At 40.4% G+C, this 12,757-nt stretch overlaps 1 protein-coding gene across 1 annotated transcript in view; it reads right to left on the bottom strand.

The window, feature by feature from the left end:
• The window catches only part of bcas3 (BCAS3 microtubule associated cell migration factor), a 386,180-nt gene that overhangs the window by 230,306 nt on the left and 143,117 nt on the right, over positions 1 to 12,757 (bottom strand). The window lies entirely within an intron of this gene.

Here is a 12,757-nt window from a genome sequence, read left to right as displayed (position 1 = left end):
CACACACACACACACACACACACACGCACACACACACACACGCATATATAACCAACACCTGTTGTCACCTGCAGGACGTTAGTCTTTTGCTGGGTACCATCAATACACAATGGCTACCTCTGTGGCCTAGCAGGAGCAGGTGAGTAGATAGTATCAACGTAAATGTGCTGGGGCTTTTGCATGTGCGCGAACACGCACCCACACACACTCTACACACACCTGCTGAGGAAATGAGACTGCTGCAGTACACCTCCACCTGGTCAGCCTTGAGGTGACACCAAGAAAGGAAAGAGGCAATGAAGGTCTGAGGTCATTTGGAAGCCAGCAGTAGAGCATAGTTTTCTGGCCAAACCATATTTAGTTGGCTGAATGAGCAAAGGAGAAAAAAATCTATAGCAAAACTGAAATTTCTACAGAAGACATTTGACAGTGAAACAATCTGAATTCTATAAATAAAAAGAAAGCATGAKATACTTTTATTAACTTGGTATTTTTAAATAAGACAAAGATATTTTTTAAATAAGACAAAAAAATCTAACAGTAATAAAGATTTCAGAGGATTTTCTAATGTCCTTACATATAAACCCACTTACTGGGTTCACACACTGAGCCTGATCTGCTAGCTTTGTTGTTTGCTCAATAAAAGCTCAAGATTTTAGCTAATGAGTGAAGTAGCAGAGTACAACCACACACAATTTATTACACCATCCCTTTGCATCACGACACCTTCAAAGTGTCAAAGTGTTATTATTTATTGTTCTTGGAAATGTTCCCACATCAGCGGACAAAGTTCACTTTGTTTGCACAAAGCTCTTCAAAGACGAGTGTTTTCAGCAACCTCAGCCAGTAGGTTCGATTCCAGCTTCTTCCTGCCCAAATTACCTACTGGTATAGAAATGTGTGGTCGAATGGGTGAATTTGACTAGTATAAAATGCTTTGAGAGGCCAAAATGATTGGGAAAGTGCTGTATAAGTTTATAAAACTACAAAAAGGGTTGAATGTGGCAGAGCGGAATGCGCTGTGACCTGTAGGGGTATTGGGTGTGAAGAGCCTTCGTTGATTTAAAGAGACAATATCTCTTTAAGAGAGGCCATAGTCAGGAATTCAGACCAAAGCATTCTAGATCCACTTTATACAACCCACAACTGAATCATTTAAATGGGAAAAGGAAGGAATGAAAAGCTTGATATGTCCACTTTGACCTAACATGGAGGTACTTGGAAAGTAGGTGGAAGGCAAAGTTCCTGCTGAAACCCAGACATAGATGAGGAGGGAGGGATGGAAGGTAAAGATCTGTTAGCAGCTTGTTTTGGCTCCATGCTAACTGTGATACCTGTGGTTTTTCCAGAAAAGGAAAACTCATAAATATGACTTCCAAACAGGAAAAAAGCTCCATGTTTTTCTTCATCTAACACATCAGGGAACCTCGGAGCTTGGAGCCTGTAAAAAGCAGCATACACTGAGAAACACTGTATGCTGTGTGTGTGTGCGTGCGTGCATGTGTGTGTGCGTGTGTGAGTAGAGACTGTCTGAACATCTGTGACATGAGTCAGATGCTCAGGGAGCCTTACGCATATGCTGTTGAGTGCATCCTCCTCTTCTGTTCTGCATTCATTTTTTACCACACTTGCCAGCAACGCTCCTCCACGCCATAATTATCCCTCAGCATGAAACTGTGCCTGCTTGGAAGAGAGAGCGCCTCACTACATCAGATGCGGTGCGATGCATTAGGTGTTTCTGATGCTTAGGTGTAAAAAATCCCATTAGAGCACACGGGACGTGAGATCGATACCTTACGGGATCCAGAATGACGGCATGTGTATGTGTCTGTGTGTGTGTGTGCGTGAACGTATGAGTGTGGAAGAGCTTTAACACCTCTCAGAGGTGGATTTGTGCGCGACAGCATGGAGACACTGTCAGGGAAGGTTACCGTCAGAGAGAGAAGGCAAGAGGGAGGCAGGGAGAGCTGGGAAGGGAAGAGAAATGGGAACAGATGGAAGGCAGAGAAAGTGAAAAAGAAGGATGTACCACTCTTGATGATGCTCTATTGTGTTTGTCCCAACTAATTTCAGATGGAGTGAGAATTGTTTTTTTTATAAAATTTCAAAGTTCCAGACATGGAAACTTTGCTCTGAAGACAGATTCCAATCAACTATGTAAGAACATATTGTCAGTGGAACAGCAGCCATCTGCTGCTTCTCTCCGCCGTGTAGAGGTGCTTAGATCTGAAATATCTTCACTCATATCTTCATGCTGCAAACTGGTGAGAAAGGCAGTTAGTCATTTGGGATGGGCACCAATTGTCAAAGCTTTAAATATTATTTCCAACATACTGTTCAAACTAAAATTCTTTTTCCATTTCAACTTGCTGGGTTTGTTTCTGTCAGACTGTAATGCATTGATACTACTGCCAGTTAAGAAAAGTCTACTGTTAGAATGTATGAGAGTATTAATCTATTAGACTGATGGAGTAGTTCTTTTATGTTGGCTCTGATTTGTTATTTTTCTGGACATTGTTTATTTGAGGCACTGCTTTTTTGGGCAATTATTCTGTCGGCTTTTTTTATTTAGTCAAGGTAGAATGATTTTTTTTTAACTTTTATTTTATTTTATTTTGAAAAGGTACGATGCACAATTGTTGCAACAATGTGGGGTTTTTTTTATTTCATTTTTGAAATTTTTGTTGTTTGCTTTCTTAGATTAACATCTCAAAAGCTCAGATGATCCTGAACTGTGACCACAAATCAAAGAGGAGTTGAGAAGGTTTTATGGATACAGAGCAGGACCAGCGAGCTGCCAGAGAAGAAGGAAGTTTAAACCATCTCTTTCATTGATCATAATGAACTGTTTTGTTTTACTTTTATTATATGTATTTTTTCTCAGTATGTAAAGCACTTTAGTGTTTTGGCAAATTTTCTTTTTTCAAATGTGCTTAAAAAATGTATTTGCTTCAGATTTGTAAGGTTGCCTATCATTGAGAAAAATGTGACAAATGATCACATCTGTTTCCTGTAACCACATTTCAACAACATACAGCTTCCTGTTGTACTGAAATAGTACAGAATAAAATAAAAAATAAGAATAATAGCAATTTTTTTTAAAATTAGTATTTTAGCTAGAATGCCATTCTCTAATAGTCGTCAGGTCCAACTTTAAAATTCAAAAACGGGAATTCTCTGACCATAAGAAATCAGGACTTATCTCAGTTACATGTTTTTGTATCATTCTGATGGGAGGAATTGATTTTCTCAGACCTGCATGCTCACGCGAACCTAAACAGCTCAGCCTTCATACTACTTGTGCCGATGGGAGTGTGTGTGTGAGGTCAACGTTCAATGAAAGTCATGGTGGACTCTAACAGACGGACGGATGAGCATCTTGGCAATGTGCCTACCACAAATTGAGGTCACAGTAATGAAAGGGTGGCATTAATGGAGACACCTCCCTCCTTTATTGGGGCAAACTACGGCTCTGTAACAAGTGAGCACAGGAACCGTCAGTCTATAAGGTGTTTCCTCAATCAAACTAAAATGTTCCGGCTGAAACACTAGCTATACACACTTAGCTTTATTTTCATGTAAAAGTATTTATTTATATTGTTATTCTACAATATAAAAAATGATGAATCAAATGGGACGATAAGGCACACCAACATATCTTCTCTCACTTTCACTGAAATGAACACACACGACAGTGGATAGAATGCTGGGTGAATGCATGGCAGATGCCTGACACATTGGTGTCCGTTCAGTCACTATAAAGAGCAGCTGCTCAGTCTTGACTGCCCTCTGGCTCTATTAACACACACACACGGTCACATGGATGCACAGACACACATGCATTCTCTGTACAGCACTAATGCTGGAGGGCGTTTCATCTCTTGCAGATTAAAAGTGATCTAACACACACACACGCACACACACGCACACATGCAAAGAGAGATGAGAGCAACACTAAGACCTGATCAGCATCCCTTCATAACAATCCATGTCACACCCCGATCAGGCAGACATTTCCAGCATCGATGACTACATGAGGCTAAAGCGCTCCCACTCAAATAAAATCTCTGAAAGAGAAAAGAAAAAATATTATGACAAAACGGCTGTCAGTGGCATTGTTCTTTGTGTGGTACTTTAATGATTTACTTGTGCTCATAAAACTATCAAATTCAACTTAATGAATTAGCTAAAATCTTGCTTTGATTCATGAGGGCTAATGCCTACTTTCACTCAGTTCAGTTTAAAACAGTCATACAGCACCAAACAGGCTAGTCAATGTCTTGCAGGTACAATAGCTGATGGTTTTACGGGAAGCTGCCCAGTCTGAGCAGCAGGTACTGCAGGCAGCTAGTCCGCGTTTAAACATGCAGTAGGAAGAGACAACACACTGAAACATTTTGAAAGGATTTGAATCTTCTCAGATCAAATATATGTATATATCTCTCTTTTGCTCCCTGATCTGTCCATTTGCTCTCCGACCATAAACAAATTGACTGTACCAGGATTCTCTTGGAAGTGGACAGAACCTATTTTTTTCACCAGATCATAGTCAACAAAGAAGTTGGCTATCCAAGGAAACAAACTCAGCGCCAAAGAAGCTCTGACGAGAAAGCAGCTTGAGAAATAAACATTAAACTCATCAGTTGGACGGCCCATTTTCTTTCACAGCAAAGCTTTTCTTTAATTGGCCTTTCAAAATATTTCCATCAGATCATTTTGCCCTCCTTTTCCTGATCCTGATAACAGTTCAGCATCTCCTGTAGCCTAATTGCTGGTGATGACAAAAACAAAAAGGAGCACAGATGACTGGCTGTTTTGTCCTGTCACCAGCCAGCAGGTCACCAAGCACACCCCGAGGTGATGGCCAGGATGGATGGGGATRGGGGGGCTGGGAGCAGGGTGACAAAGGTGTCTACTGTTGGAGGAGGGGTTCCCAGGAAATGAGGGTATTTGTATTTAAGGAAGAGATCAGATGGCATGGCATCTTCTGGCCTATATGCTCACTGTTGTCAGTGTGACTGGAACAGGGCAAAAATACAAGGGCCCTTTATGGGGCTGAAAGGTAATTGTGGGGTATAGGTTACTAGTGTATGTGTGTGTGTGTGTATCAGTAAAGAAAAAACGAGATGAATACCTATGCACAGGTGCCTCATCATTTAGATGATTGCTCAGGTATGAAGGGAAGGAAAGAAGTAGGAGGCAATGATTCCAGGAAAAATGTGCATTATGGTAAATATATGAGAGAGTGTGTGTGTGTGTGTGTGTGCGTGTGTGTGTGTGTTGCGAGGCTCAACAACCATCTATTCTAGTCTTTTTGTGGGACCACTAACGGTTCTACGGTTCTTTTGACCGCTCTCTCTCTGAGAACAATAAGAGAGGGGAAAGCCCCTTCTCGCCTCAGGGTGGTGCCGTCAGTGGTAAGGAGGTGGTGGGTCACCAGGACAAGGGGGCACTTTGTTACTGATGCTAACAGGTGCAGGCACGCACACACTGATAGAAAAGAATGGCCATAGGATATGACTGCTGGTGCCGACTACTGTTCACTGACTTCTAATTAAGTACAACTTGAAACCCACCGTGCCAGTTCACTGGCAAACCAGTGACATTAATACATTTTAATAACACTTTAATATGTATTTTACTGGAAATATGTTGTGTTGTAAATGAAAATACAATGACTTTGCAGTACAATAAATGAAAACAATCAGCTCTTTTAGATATTCATTTAGTGATATGTTTTTCCACTAGATTACTGTAGAACTTAAAAACCTAAAGGTCTACAATGTCTATCAGTAACTTCACACCATTTCTATTTAATGCAAGGGATGGCAGCAACAGGATGCTACGGAGCCCTTATGGGGACATGGAGAGAGAAAAAAAGAAGAAATCCTGACTTACTTTCTCGAGATCTCGAGAAACTTTCCCGAGATCCTGACTTATTTTCTCGAGATCCCAACTTTTTTTTCCTCGATATTCCGACTTTTTTTCTCTAGTTCCCGACTTATTTTTTTGAGATCCCGACTTATTTTTTCGAGATCCCAACTTAGTTTCTCGAGATCCCGAGAAACTTTATCCGGATCAGGATCAGTACATAACGACATAATCACAGCGATGGAGGACACACACCCATGGGGCAGATATATCGATTTTTATTTCGAGCTTGGACTTCAGTATAAACACATCAAATCAGTGTTTGACAGCAGACATGGTTATTGTACAAGTGAGAGACATCTGAAAAGAGTTTTCAGTGCGCGGGGACTCATTTGGCACAAGTCCAATTCCGATTTGGCAGTTTTGGTTGAATTCATTAATAACCAGCTGCAGTCCTCTGGACAGCTTCACGGTTACCGATGGATGTACGCTAAATGCAGAGAGCATGGAGTTGTGTGAGAAAAGAAGATGTGGGGTTTGATGTTGAAGGAATTGGATTCCCAAGAAACTAAGTCGGTATCTTAACTTAGTTTCTTGGGATCTCGAGAAAAAAAGTTGGAATCTCGACAAAATAAGTTGGGATCTCAGGATCTCGAGAAAGTTTCTCGGGATCTTGAGAAAGTAAGTCAGGATTTCTTTTTTTTTTCTCTCCATGCCCCCTTAGGGCCTTCATAGGATGCAGTTAATCAGATGTGATCTTTATCAAGTGCGACAACTTCTTGCCCATCTTCACAGGATTGGACAACCTAGCTTAGCAATTTCACTCCAAGATCAACAGTGTGACACACCAAGAGCTTCAACTCAGGCTCCATTGGCCTCAATATGTCAAATGTTAAAGTTTATGACAAAAAGATTACAGAATCTGAACAAATACACCTTGTTTCAAAGGGTTGCAAGAAGCTGATTCTCTTTAAGCAGTAGCACTGTTTAGTTACTACTCCTCACAACAATGACAGCAAAGTTGAGATGTTTGCAGAAATTAAAGCACAGTTTATCAGTAGTTAAGCATGAAAATGGAGGGGAGGTGATCTGGGCTTGTTTTTGTAGAAGATCTAAACATCTTACAGTCACCTAGTCTGCCATGAACTTCTTGGGAATACCATCATATTGTTAATGACAGGCTATCTGGAATGCCTGTGCTGGGCTGAAATGGAGTCTTCACCATGGGAATGATTCTGGATACAGTAAGAATGAACTTGCAATGACCAGATTTTTAGGGAAAGAGTTGTAGAAAGACAAATATGTGCAAATTTCAATGAAGTGGAAAAACATTGGAAACAGGAAAGTGGATCCCACCTACTCGCAATTCAGCATTGGACGATTGACCTATTTTTCTGTGGAACATCACTCCAATTATGAACAGGAAACCCAAATATTCCAGTTTTTTGCAGTAAGACTAAATATTGTCTTCCATAATACTGTCAGGATCCTAACATTAAGACAATGCTGAACATGGAATTTTTTCAGTGTAACAATATATCATCACATCTGATCTGTGCGAATGAGAAGCTGATACCGGTGACTGACACTGAGGAACACAAGCACCGTGCTGGGAAGTGAGCAGTGATGTGGGGGGATGAAGCTAATGGCTGTTAGCTGCTGATCACACACTGATCAGCTGACAGCTTCACAGGATGTTGCTAATGGACTGACACTCACTAGACCCGTTCCTCCAGGGAGAACATACAGCATGAGCATACGTGTGTCTACATATGCAGAGGACATTCACAGCATACCTGCATTAGCATCTTATGTGGAGCCATTTTTACTCCATCTATTCAGTTAAACTGTCAATAAAACTGTTTTGTTTATGAAGAATTTAAAACAATTAAATTAAAAACTAGATCTATTTTGCTTAGTGAAAATCATATTTATGAGTCAAAACCTGATGAGCAAACACACATACACCCAGCACTGAGGTCCAGTAGTCCTCTGAAGTGTCCTGAGAGTTGTGAGATAAGCTGGCTTCATCTCGTCCTGCCTGCTCTTCTCTGATGCCAGCTAACACACCATCACTGATTCATCCTCACAGATAACTCACACAGACACTTGCAGGTGGAGTCAAACAGCGAGGAAGAAACGCAATGGCAAAGAAATAAACACTGAACATGCAAAACAACAACAACAACAAAAAACAGTAACAAGACAGCAACAAAATGGCTGACACTACAGAGAGGGAATTTCATGTTGTCAAGGCTGGGGTGTTTTCAGAGTCAAAACACAACAGCAGCAGTGTGAAAGGTGGGATTTAAATTTGCGTGCGTACACACAAACAGAGGAATAAGATTAAATACTCTTTTATTCAGTCTTGCTGTGTTATCTCCCCTTCAGTTCTGTCTCCTTTCCTTTCCATCCTTGATACGAACAGCCAGGCCATAGAATGTCCCTGTGTAGTCTAGTTTTGATTGAAGTTGCCTCTAAACATGCACAGACACACAATCACACACCCCACAGCAAGACTTGGTGGCTAGAGATGGTGGGCATAGATAGCAGCTTTACACTGATCTGATTTATTGTGGCCAAGGGAAGGTAACATTGTGGCATTGATGATCCTCCTGCAAACTCCATAAGGAAAGAGGTGCTGAGTCAAAACAGTCAGGACTGGAAGCTCTGCACAGYTCAGTCTGAGTGAGTGTGTGTGTCCCATGCAGACGGCATCCCGTCACCTCAGGGAAGACAGAGATAAGCGTAGTGTATGGGCTGAGATAAGATGAGAGCAGACACTGGGGAGACTGACTGACTGTAAGTGAGTCACTGTGAGGAGAACAGCAGGGTTGTAGCTTCTCACACAAACAAACCAGAGTCTGCCAGAGACTTTGAAGTCCCCAAATGTGTTCAACATACATGACAGTATGGACATGCCAGTGTATTCAGAAGCAGAGATCAGGTTCTTATTGTAGGGAGTAATATTTTAAACCAGTTGTGAAATGCCAAATAAAACACAAGTGACTTACTAAGTAACAGAACAGATCTGAATACTACATCTGTGATCCGGATAGATTTGGGTTGTATTTAATTGGATCTAAATCTGACCATAAGGCTGGATGGTGAAGTATAAACTGGATTGGTATGAATTCAATTTGGACCAAATTGGATTCAATCTAACTGTATGGTGCCCTGTGTGCGTCTTGAGACGACATGAATCGTCACTAAATGAATAAACTACACACGCACACTGCTGTTCATAAATCTGSAGAGTAGCTGTGTTGCTGTGAACCTCATGTAGACTGGCTGATTTAAAGTTTAATCCCAGACCTCRCTACCTTTAGACATCGGATTTACCGGGGAACAGGAAATACTGATCTCCATCTAGTAGACGTAGGGTGTAATTTCTTTCAAATTTYAGTTTTTTGCCTAAATATAGACAGTTTATTTTTTTTTTTAAACACAACTGATGTTTTCACCCATATGTAGGTGTATTTTATTTAGTTTTTRGGTTAAGGAGCAGCACCAGGTATCATATCTCTGTAACTCAGAGCTGYAACTCAGAGTGCAATATTGATACAAATACATCATTCTGCTGATGTTGATACTTTAATATTTTTATTTAGAGTAAATATGTACATGGCTATATGTGTAGGTTTAGAATGTGTAAATATGATTTTTTTTTAAAGACAATTTTTATTTCCTTTTAAAGTTGGGGTCTTAGGGCTGTCAATCAACCTTGTGTATTCACTGCTCACAGTGTACYCTTTGCTCACTGCTATGCAATGCAAAGCATACAAGCCTGAGCAAGGTCAACGGTGACAGAGGATAAACAGTTTTCCTGTAATGATAACTTGTTTCTCTGCCATTAACACCATCAGCAGCATGTACATGAGAATTGTTGGCAGCGCTAAGATCCTCCTTCCTGCTCTGACTGGTTACCTACAAGGTTTAATTCATTAACCTGAATACATGTTAATATATTTATCTGTGAACTTTAATTTATTATATCTTTTTTAATTAACAAATTAGACAAATTAGATTSTGGTTCTTAAATTTTAGCCAAATTTTATATAATGGTTTAATTAACCTACATGTATCAAATAAATATTCATATATTTATTCATGAACTGTCATTTTATTGTATATTTTTTTTATATAAACTAATATATTTTAAAGTGTAGATTTTGTTTGGCAGTATTAAACACATTTTGTAAGGGTAAAATGTCCCTATTGATAAATAGGTTGTTGATTGTGATCAAACAAACAGGTTCTATACTGTCCTRTACTAGTAAATTAACTTTGATGAGTTGACATGATACTAAAGTTCTAAACAGAACCAAATAGTAATGGAGTTACATTTCTCCACAGAGTCTCAAACACTGCAGTTAGCATCACCTAAGCACACAGTGTGCTGAGGCTAAAGTTTAGCCTTTAGCCTTTAGAACATGCTCAAAGATKTTCTAAAGCTAAGAAAGAGCTGAATATGAGTGATCCACTCTTAATGGAATCCAACTAGTCAGCATGTGATTGGAAGAGYTGGAGCTGGAACAAGTATTAGTGCAAACTGCTGCTGGTATGCCACACACAGGCAGCTTCTTCAAGGGGTGAGACAAAAGAGATGTGTGGTGTGATAAGAGACGGCGCCATGGCAGAGGCAGGACACAACACAGAAGCCTCCCTTCACACACTCTCGCACACATTTACACACACGCGCGCACAGCGATAAGCATCACCTCCATCCCTCGGCCTACCTCTGTCACTGASTGGAGACAGAAAAACCACAGATATGATTCTCAGAGGATGAAATGAGGTAYATGGAGGTGGAAGAATAACAGTAGAGCTGGGTTAGGATCTGGAAGGGCCACAGTGACAGGTGGCTGTGGCAAAAGCTCTTCTTCTCAAAAGCTCACATCTAGCATCTCCAGTGAGGCCTTAAATCTGCTGTCATCAGTCTTCTGAGAAGATTCTGATCTCAAATAAATCTGCCACAAACACTGCCAGCTTTTGAAAGACAGACAGTGGCGCAGGACAAAAGACACTATCTGACATCCAACTATTTGTGATACACCTATTTGTGACACAAGCTCTCAGTATTTTTGACACCTGGGGGAAGAAACCAGTAGTAGCTCTGTGTCAGCATGAGGCCAAATCAGATGAGAGAAGCATCTGTGACAAGACAGCAGATAAAAGCACAGACGCCACAGGCACTCCTCTGTCGCCCTGACACGCTAGACAACGGGTCACAATGTCACGCAATAGGTGATAACTCCTTCGCCACTAAATAGTGATCATTGTGCGTACACTTGAAGCACACGCTTTCTCAAGTTAAGCATTATATTTTGGGAGTAAAAGGCAGATCTTGATCATCTTCTGATTAGACTGCATTTATGTTTCAACTCAAAGCTTCTTTTTTCACATTAAAGGTAAAGACAGAATAAAAAACATCTCAATCAAAATACAAAGTGGAAATATGAGAGAAAGTGTGAGACTCAAAAACTAATGATAAAGTAAACTAAATACAGGAACTGAAACATGGCTGATGTATGTCTGGTACCTGCCCTGTCTGCTGACACAGATCCTGGCCTTCAAGTACATTTTCTTCATTACTGGCATAACAGGATATAAATAGCTTAACTTGAATTCCTCAGTGCGGATGATACAATCTCAAAAGAAGGTCTTGGTGTTCGCAAAACAAGAGCTGGCTCAATTCCAGTAGCATGCAGAGGAATCATCTGGTTGACTGAAGGAAGAAGTCCTTCAGAATCAGAGAGGCATTTCACATGAAGTCAGAGGAAGTACAAAAGCTTTATGATGACACTGTATTTTCTATGGAGGCATGTTAGCTTTCATTCTGCTGCTACAGCCGGCAGGTATCTGCTCACTTTGTTTCTTCCACAATTCACAGAAGCTATGGTTGTTTTAGACTTGACTGGTTCTTTTCAAAGAGGGGTTGTTYGACAGTCCRCCTTGGGTTTGACTTGTCCAACTGATGAAGAGCTGACGTCAGTAGATATCATGGAGGCTGTGCAAATTACAACAAAGTTGCTCTGCTTTGTTGCTTTCACCTTCTACCTGTCATCAACCATATCAAACAATTGTGAGATAAGAGATAAGAGTCTGCATTCTGCAGGGAATACCTACAGAGACTTGTGTTTGCAGTTAGTAATGCTAAGTKAACTAATCGCTAATTCAAGAGGTTAACGTCAACCACTAATAATTTTGCTTTTGCTTTAAATGATTAAAAACCTGTTTTTCAGTAAACTGTACTGATGCTGCGGCGGCAGCGTGTCGGCTAGTGTGTGTTACCCAGAAAGCAGTTGGGCACAATATCGCAACACCAACACCGTGAGTGAAACAATGACAGGGGCAGCCTACTATATAAAGTACTCGGGGACCAGTTCTTTATTATTACACATACACATTTGTAGAATACGGAACAAATCGAGTCCCGTATCAGTTCAATACGGGACGCTACATTAAACAGCCAATTACGGGACGGTTCCATATTTTACGGGACGGGTGTCACGCAGCAACGGGTCTGTATAGCTATAGTGACATTTGCTGTGTAGTTGATTGACATATCTTATAATACAGATCCTTTGCATGTTGTCCAAATGTTGCCATTTAACTTTGAAAATACTTTACAATTTCCTGTATATACAAATATGTAAAACAGTGAGTAAGAAAGGAATTATGTCATAAGATTTGAGTTATTTTGGCTCCTTACATCTAAAGATTTCTAAGCCATATCTTTTAAAATCAGAAATTGGYCATATAAAAAGTTTTATGATCAGCTTGGGTAAATAGTAAGCAGTATGGTCACAATGACAAAATTTATCTTTGGAGGAGTCACAGAGAGGTTGACCTATCAAGTGCTGTGGAGCTTATTGGATGAAAG

The sequence above is a fragment of the Poecilia reticulata genome, linkage group LG13, assembly GCF_000633615.1.
Source record: "Poecilia reticulata strain Guanapo linkage group LG13, Guppy_female_1.0+MT, whole genome shotgun sequence".
NCBI lineage: Eukaryota > Metazoa > Chordata > Actinopteri > Cyprinodontiformes > Poeciliidae > Poecilia > Poecilia reticulata.
This window is presented reverse-complemented; position numbering and strand designations above follow the sequence as displayed.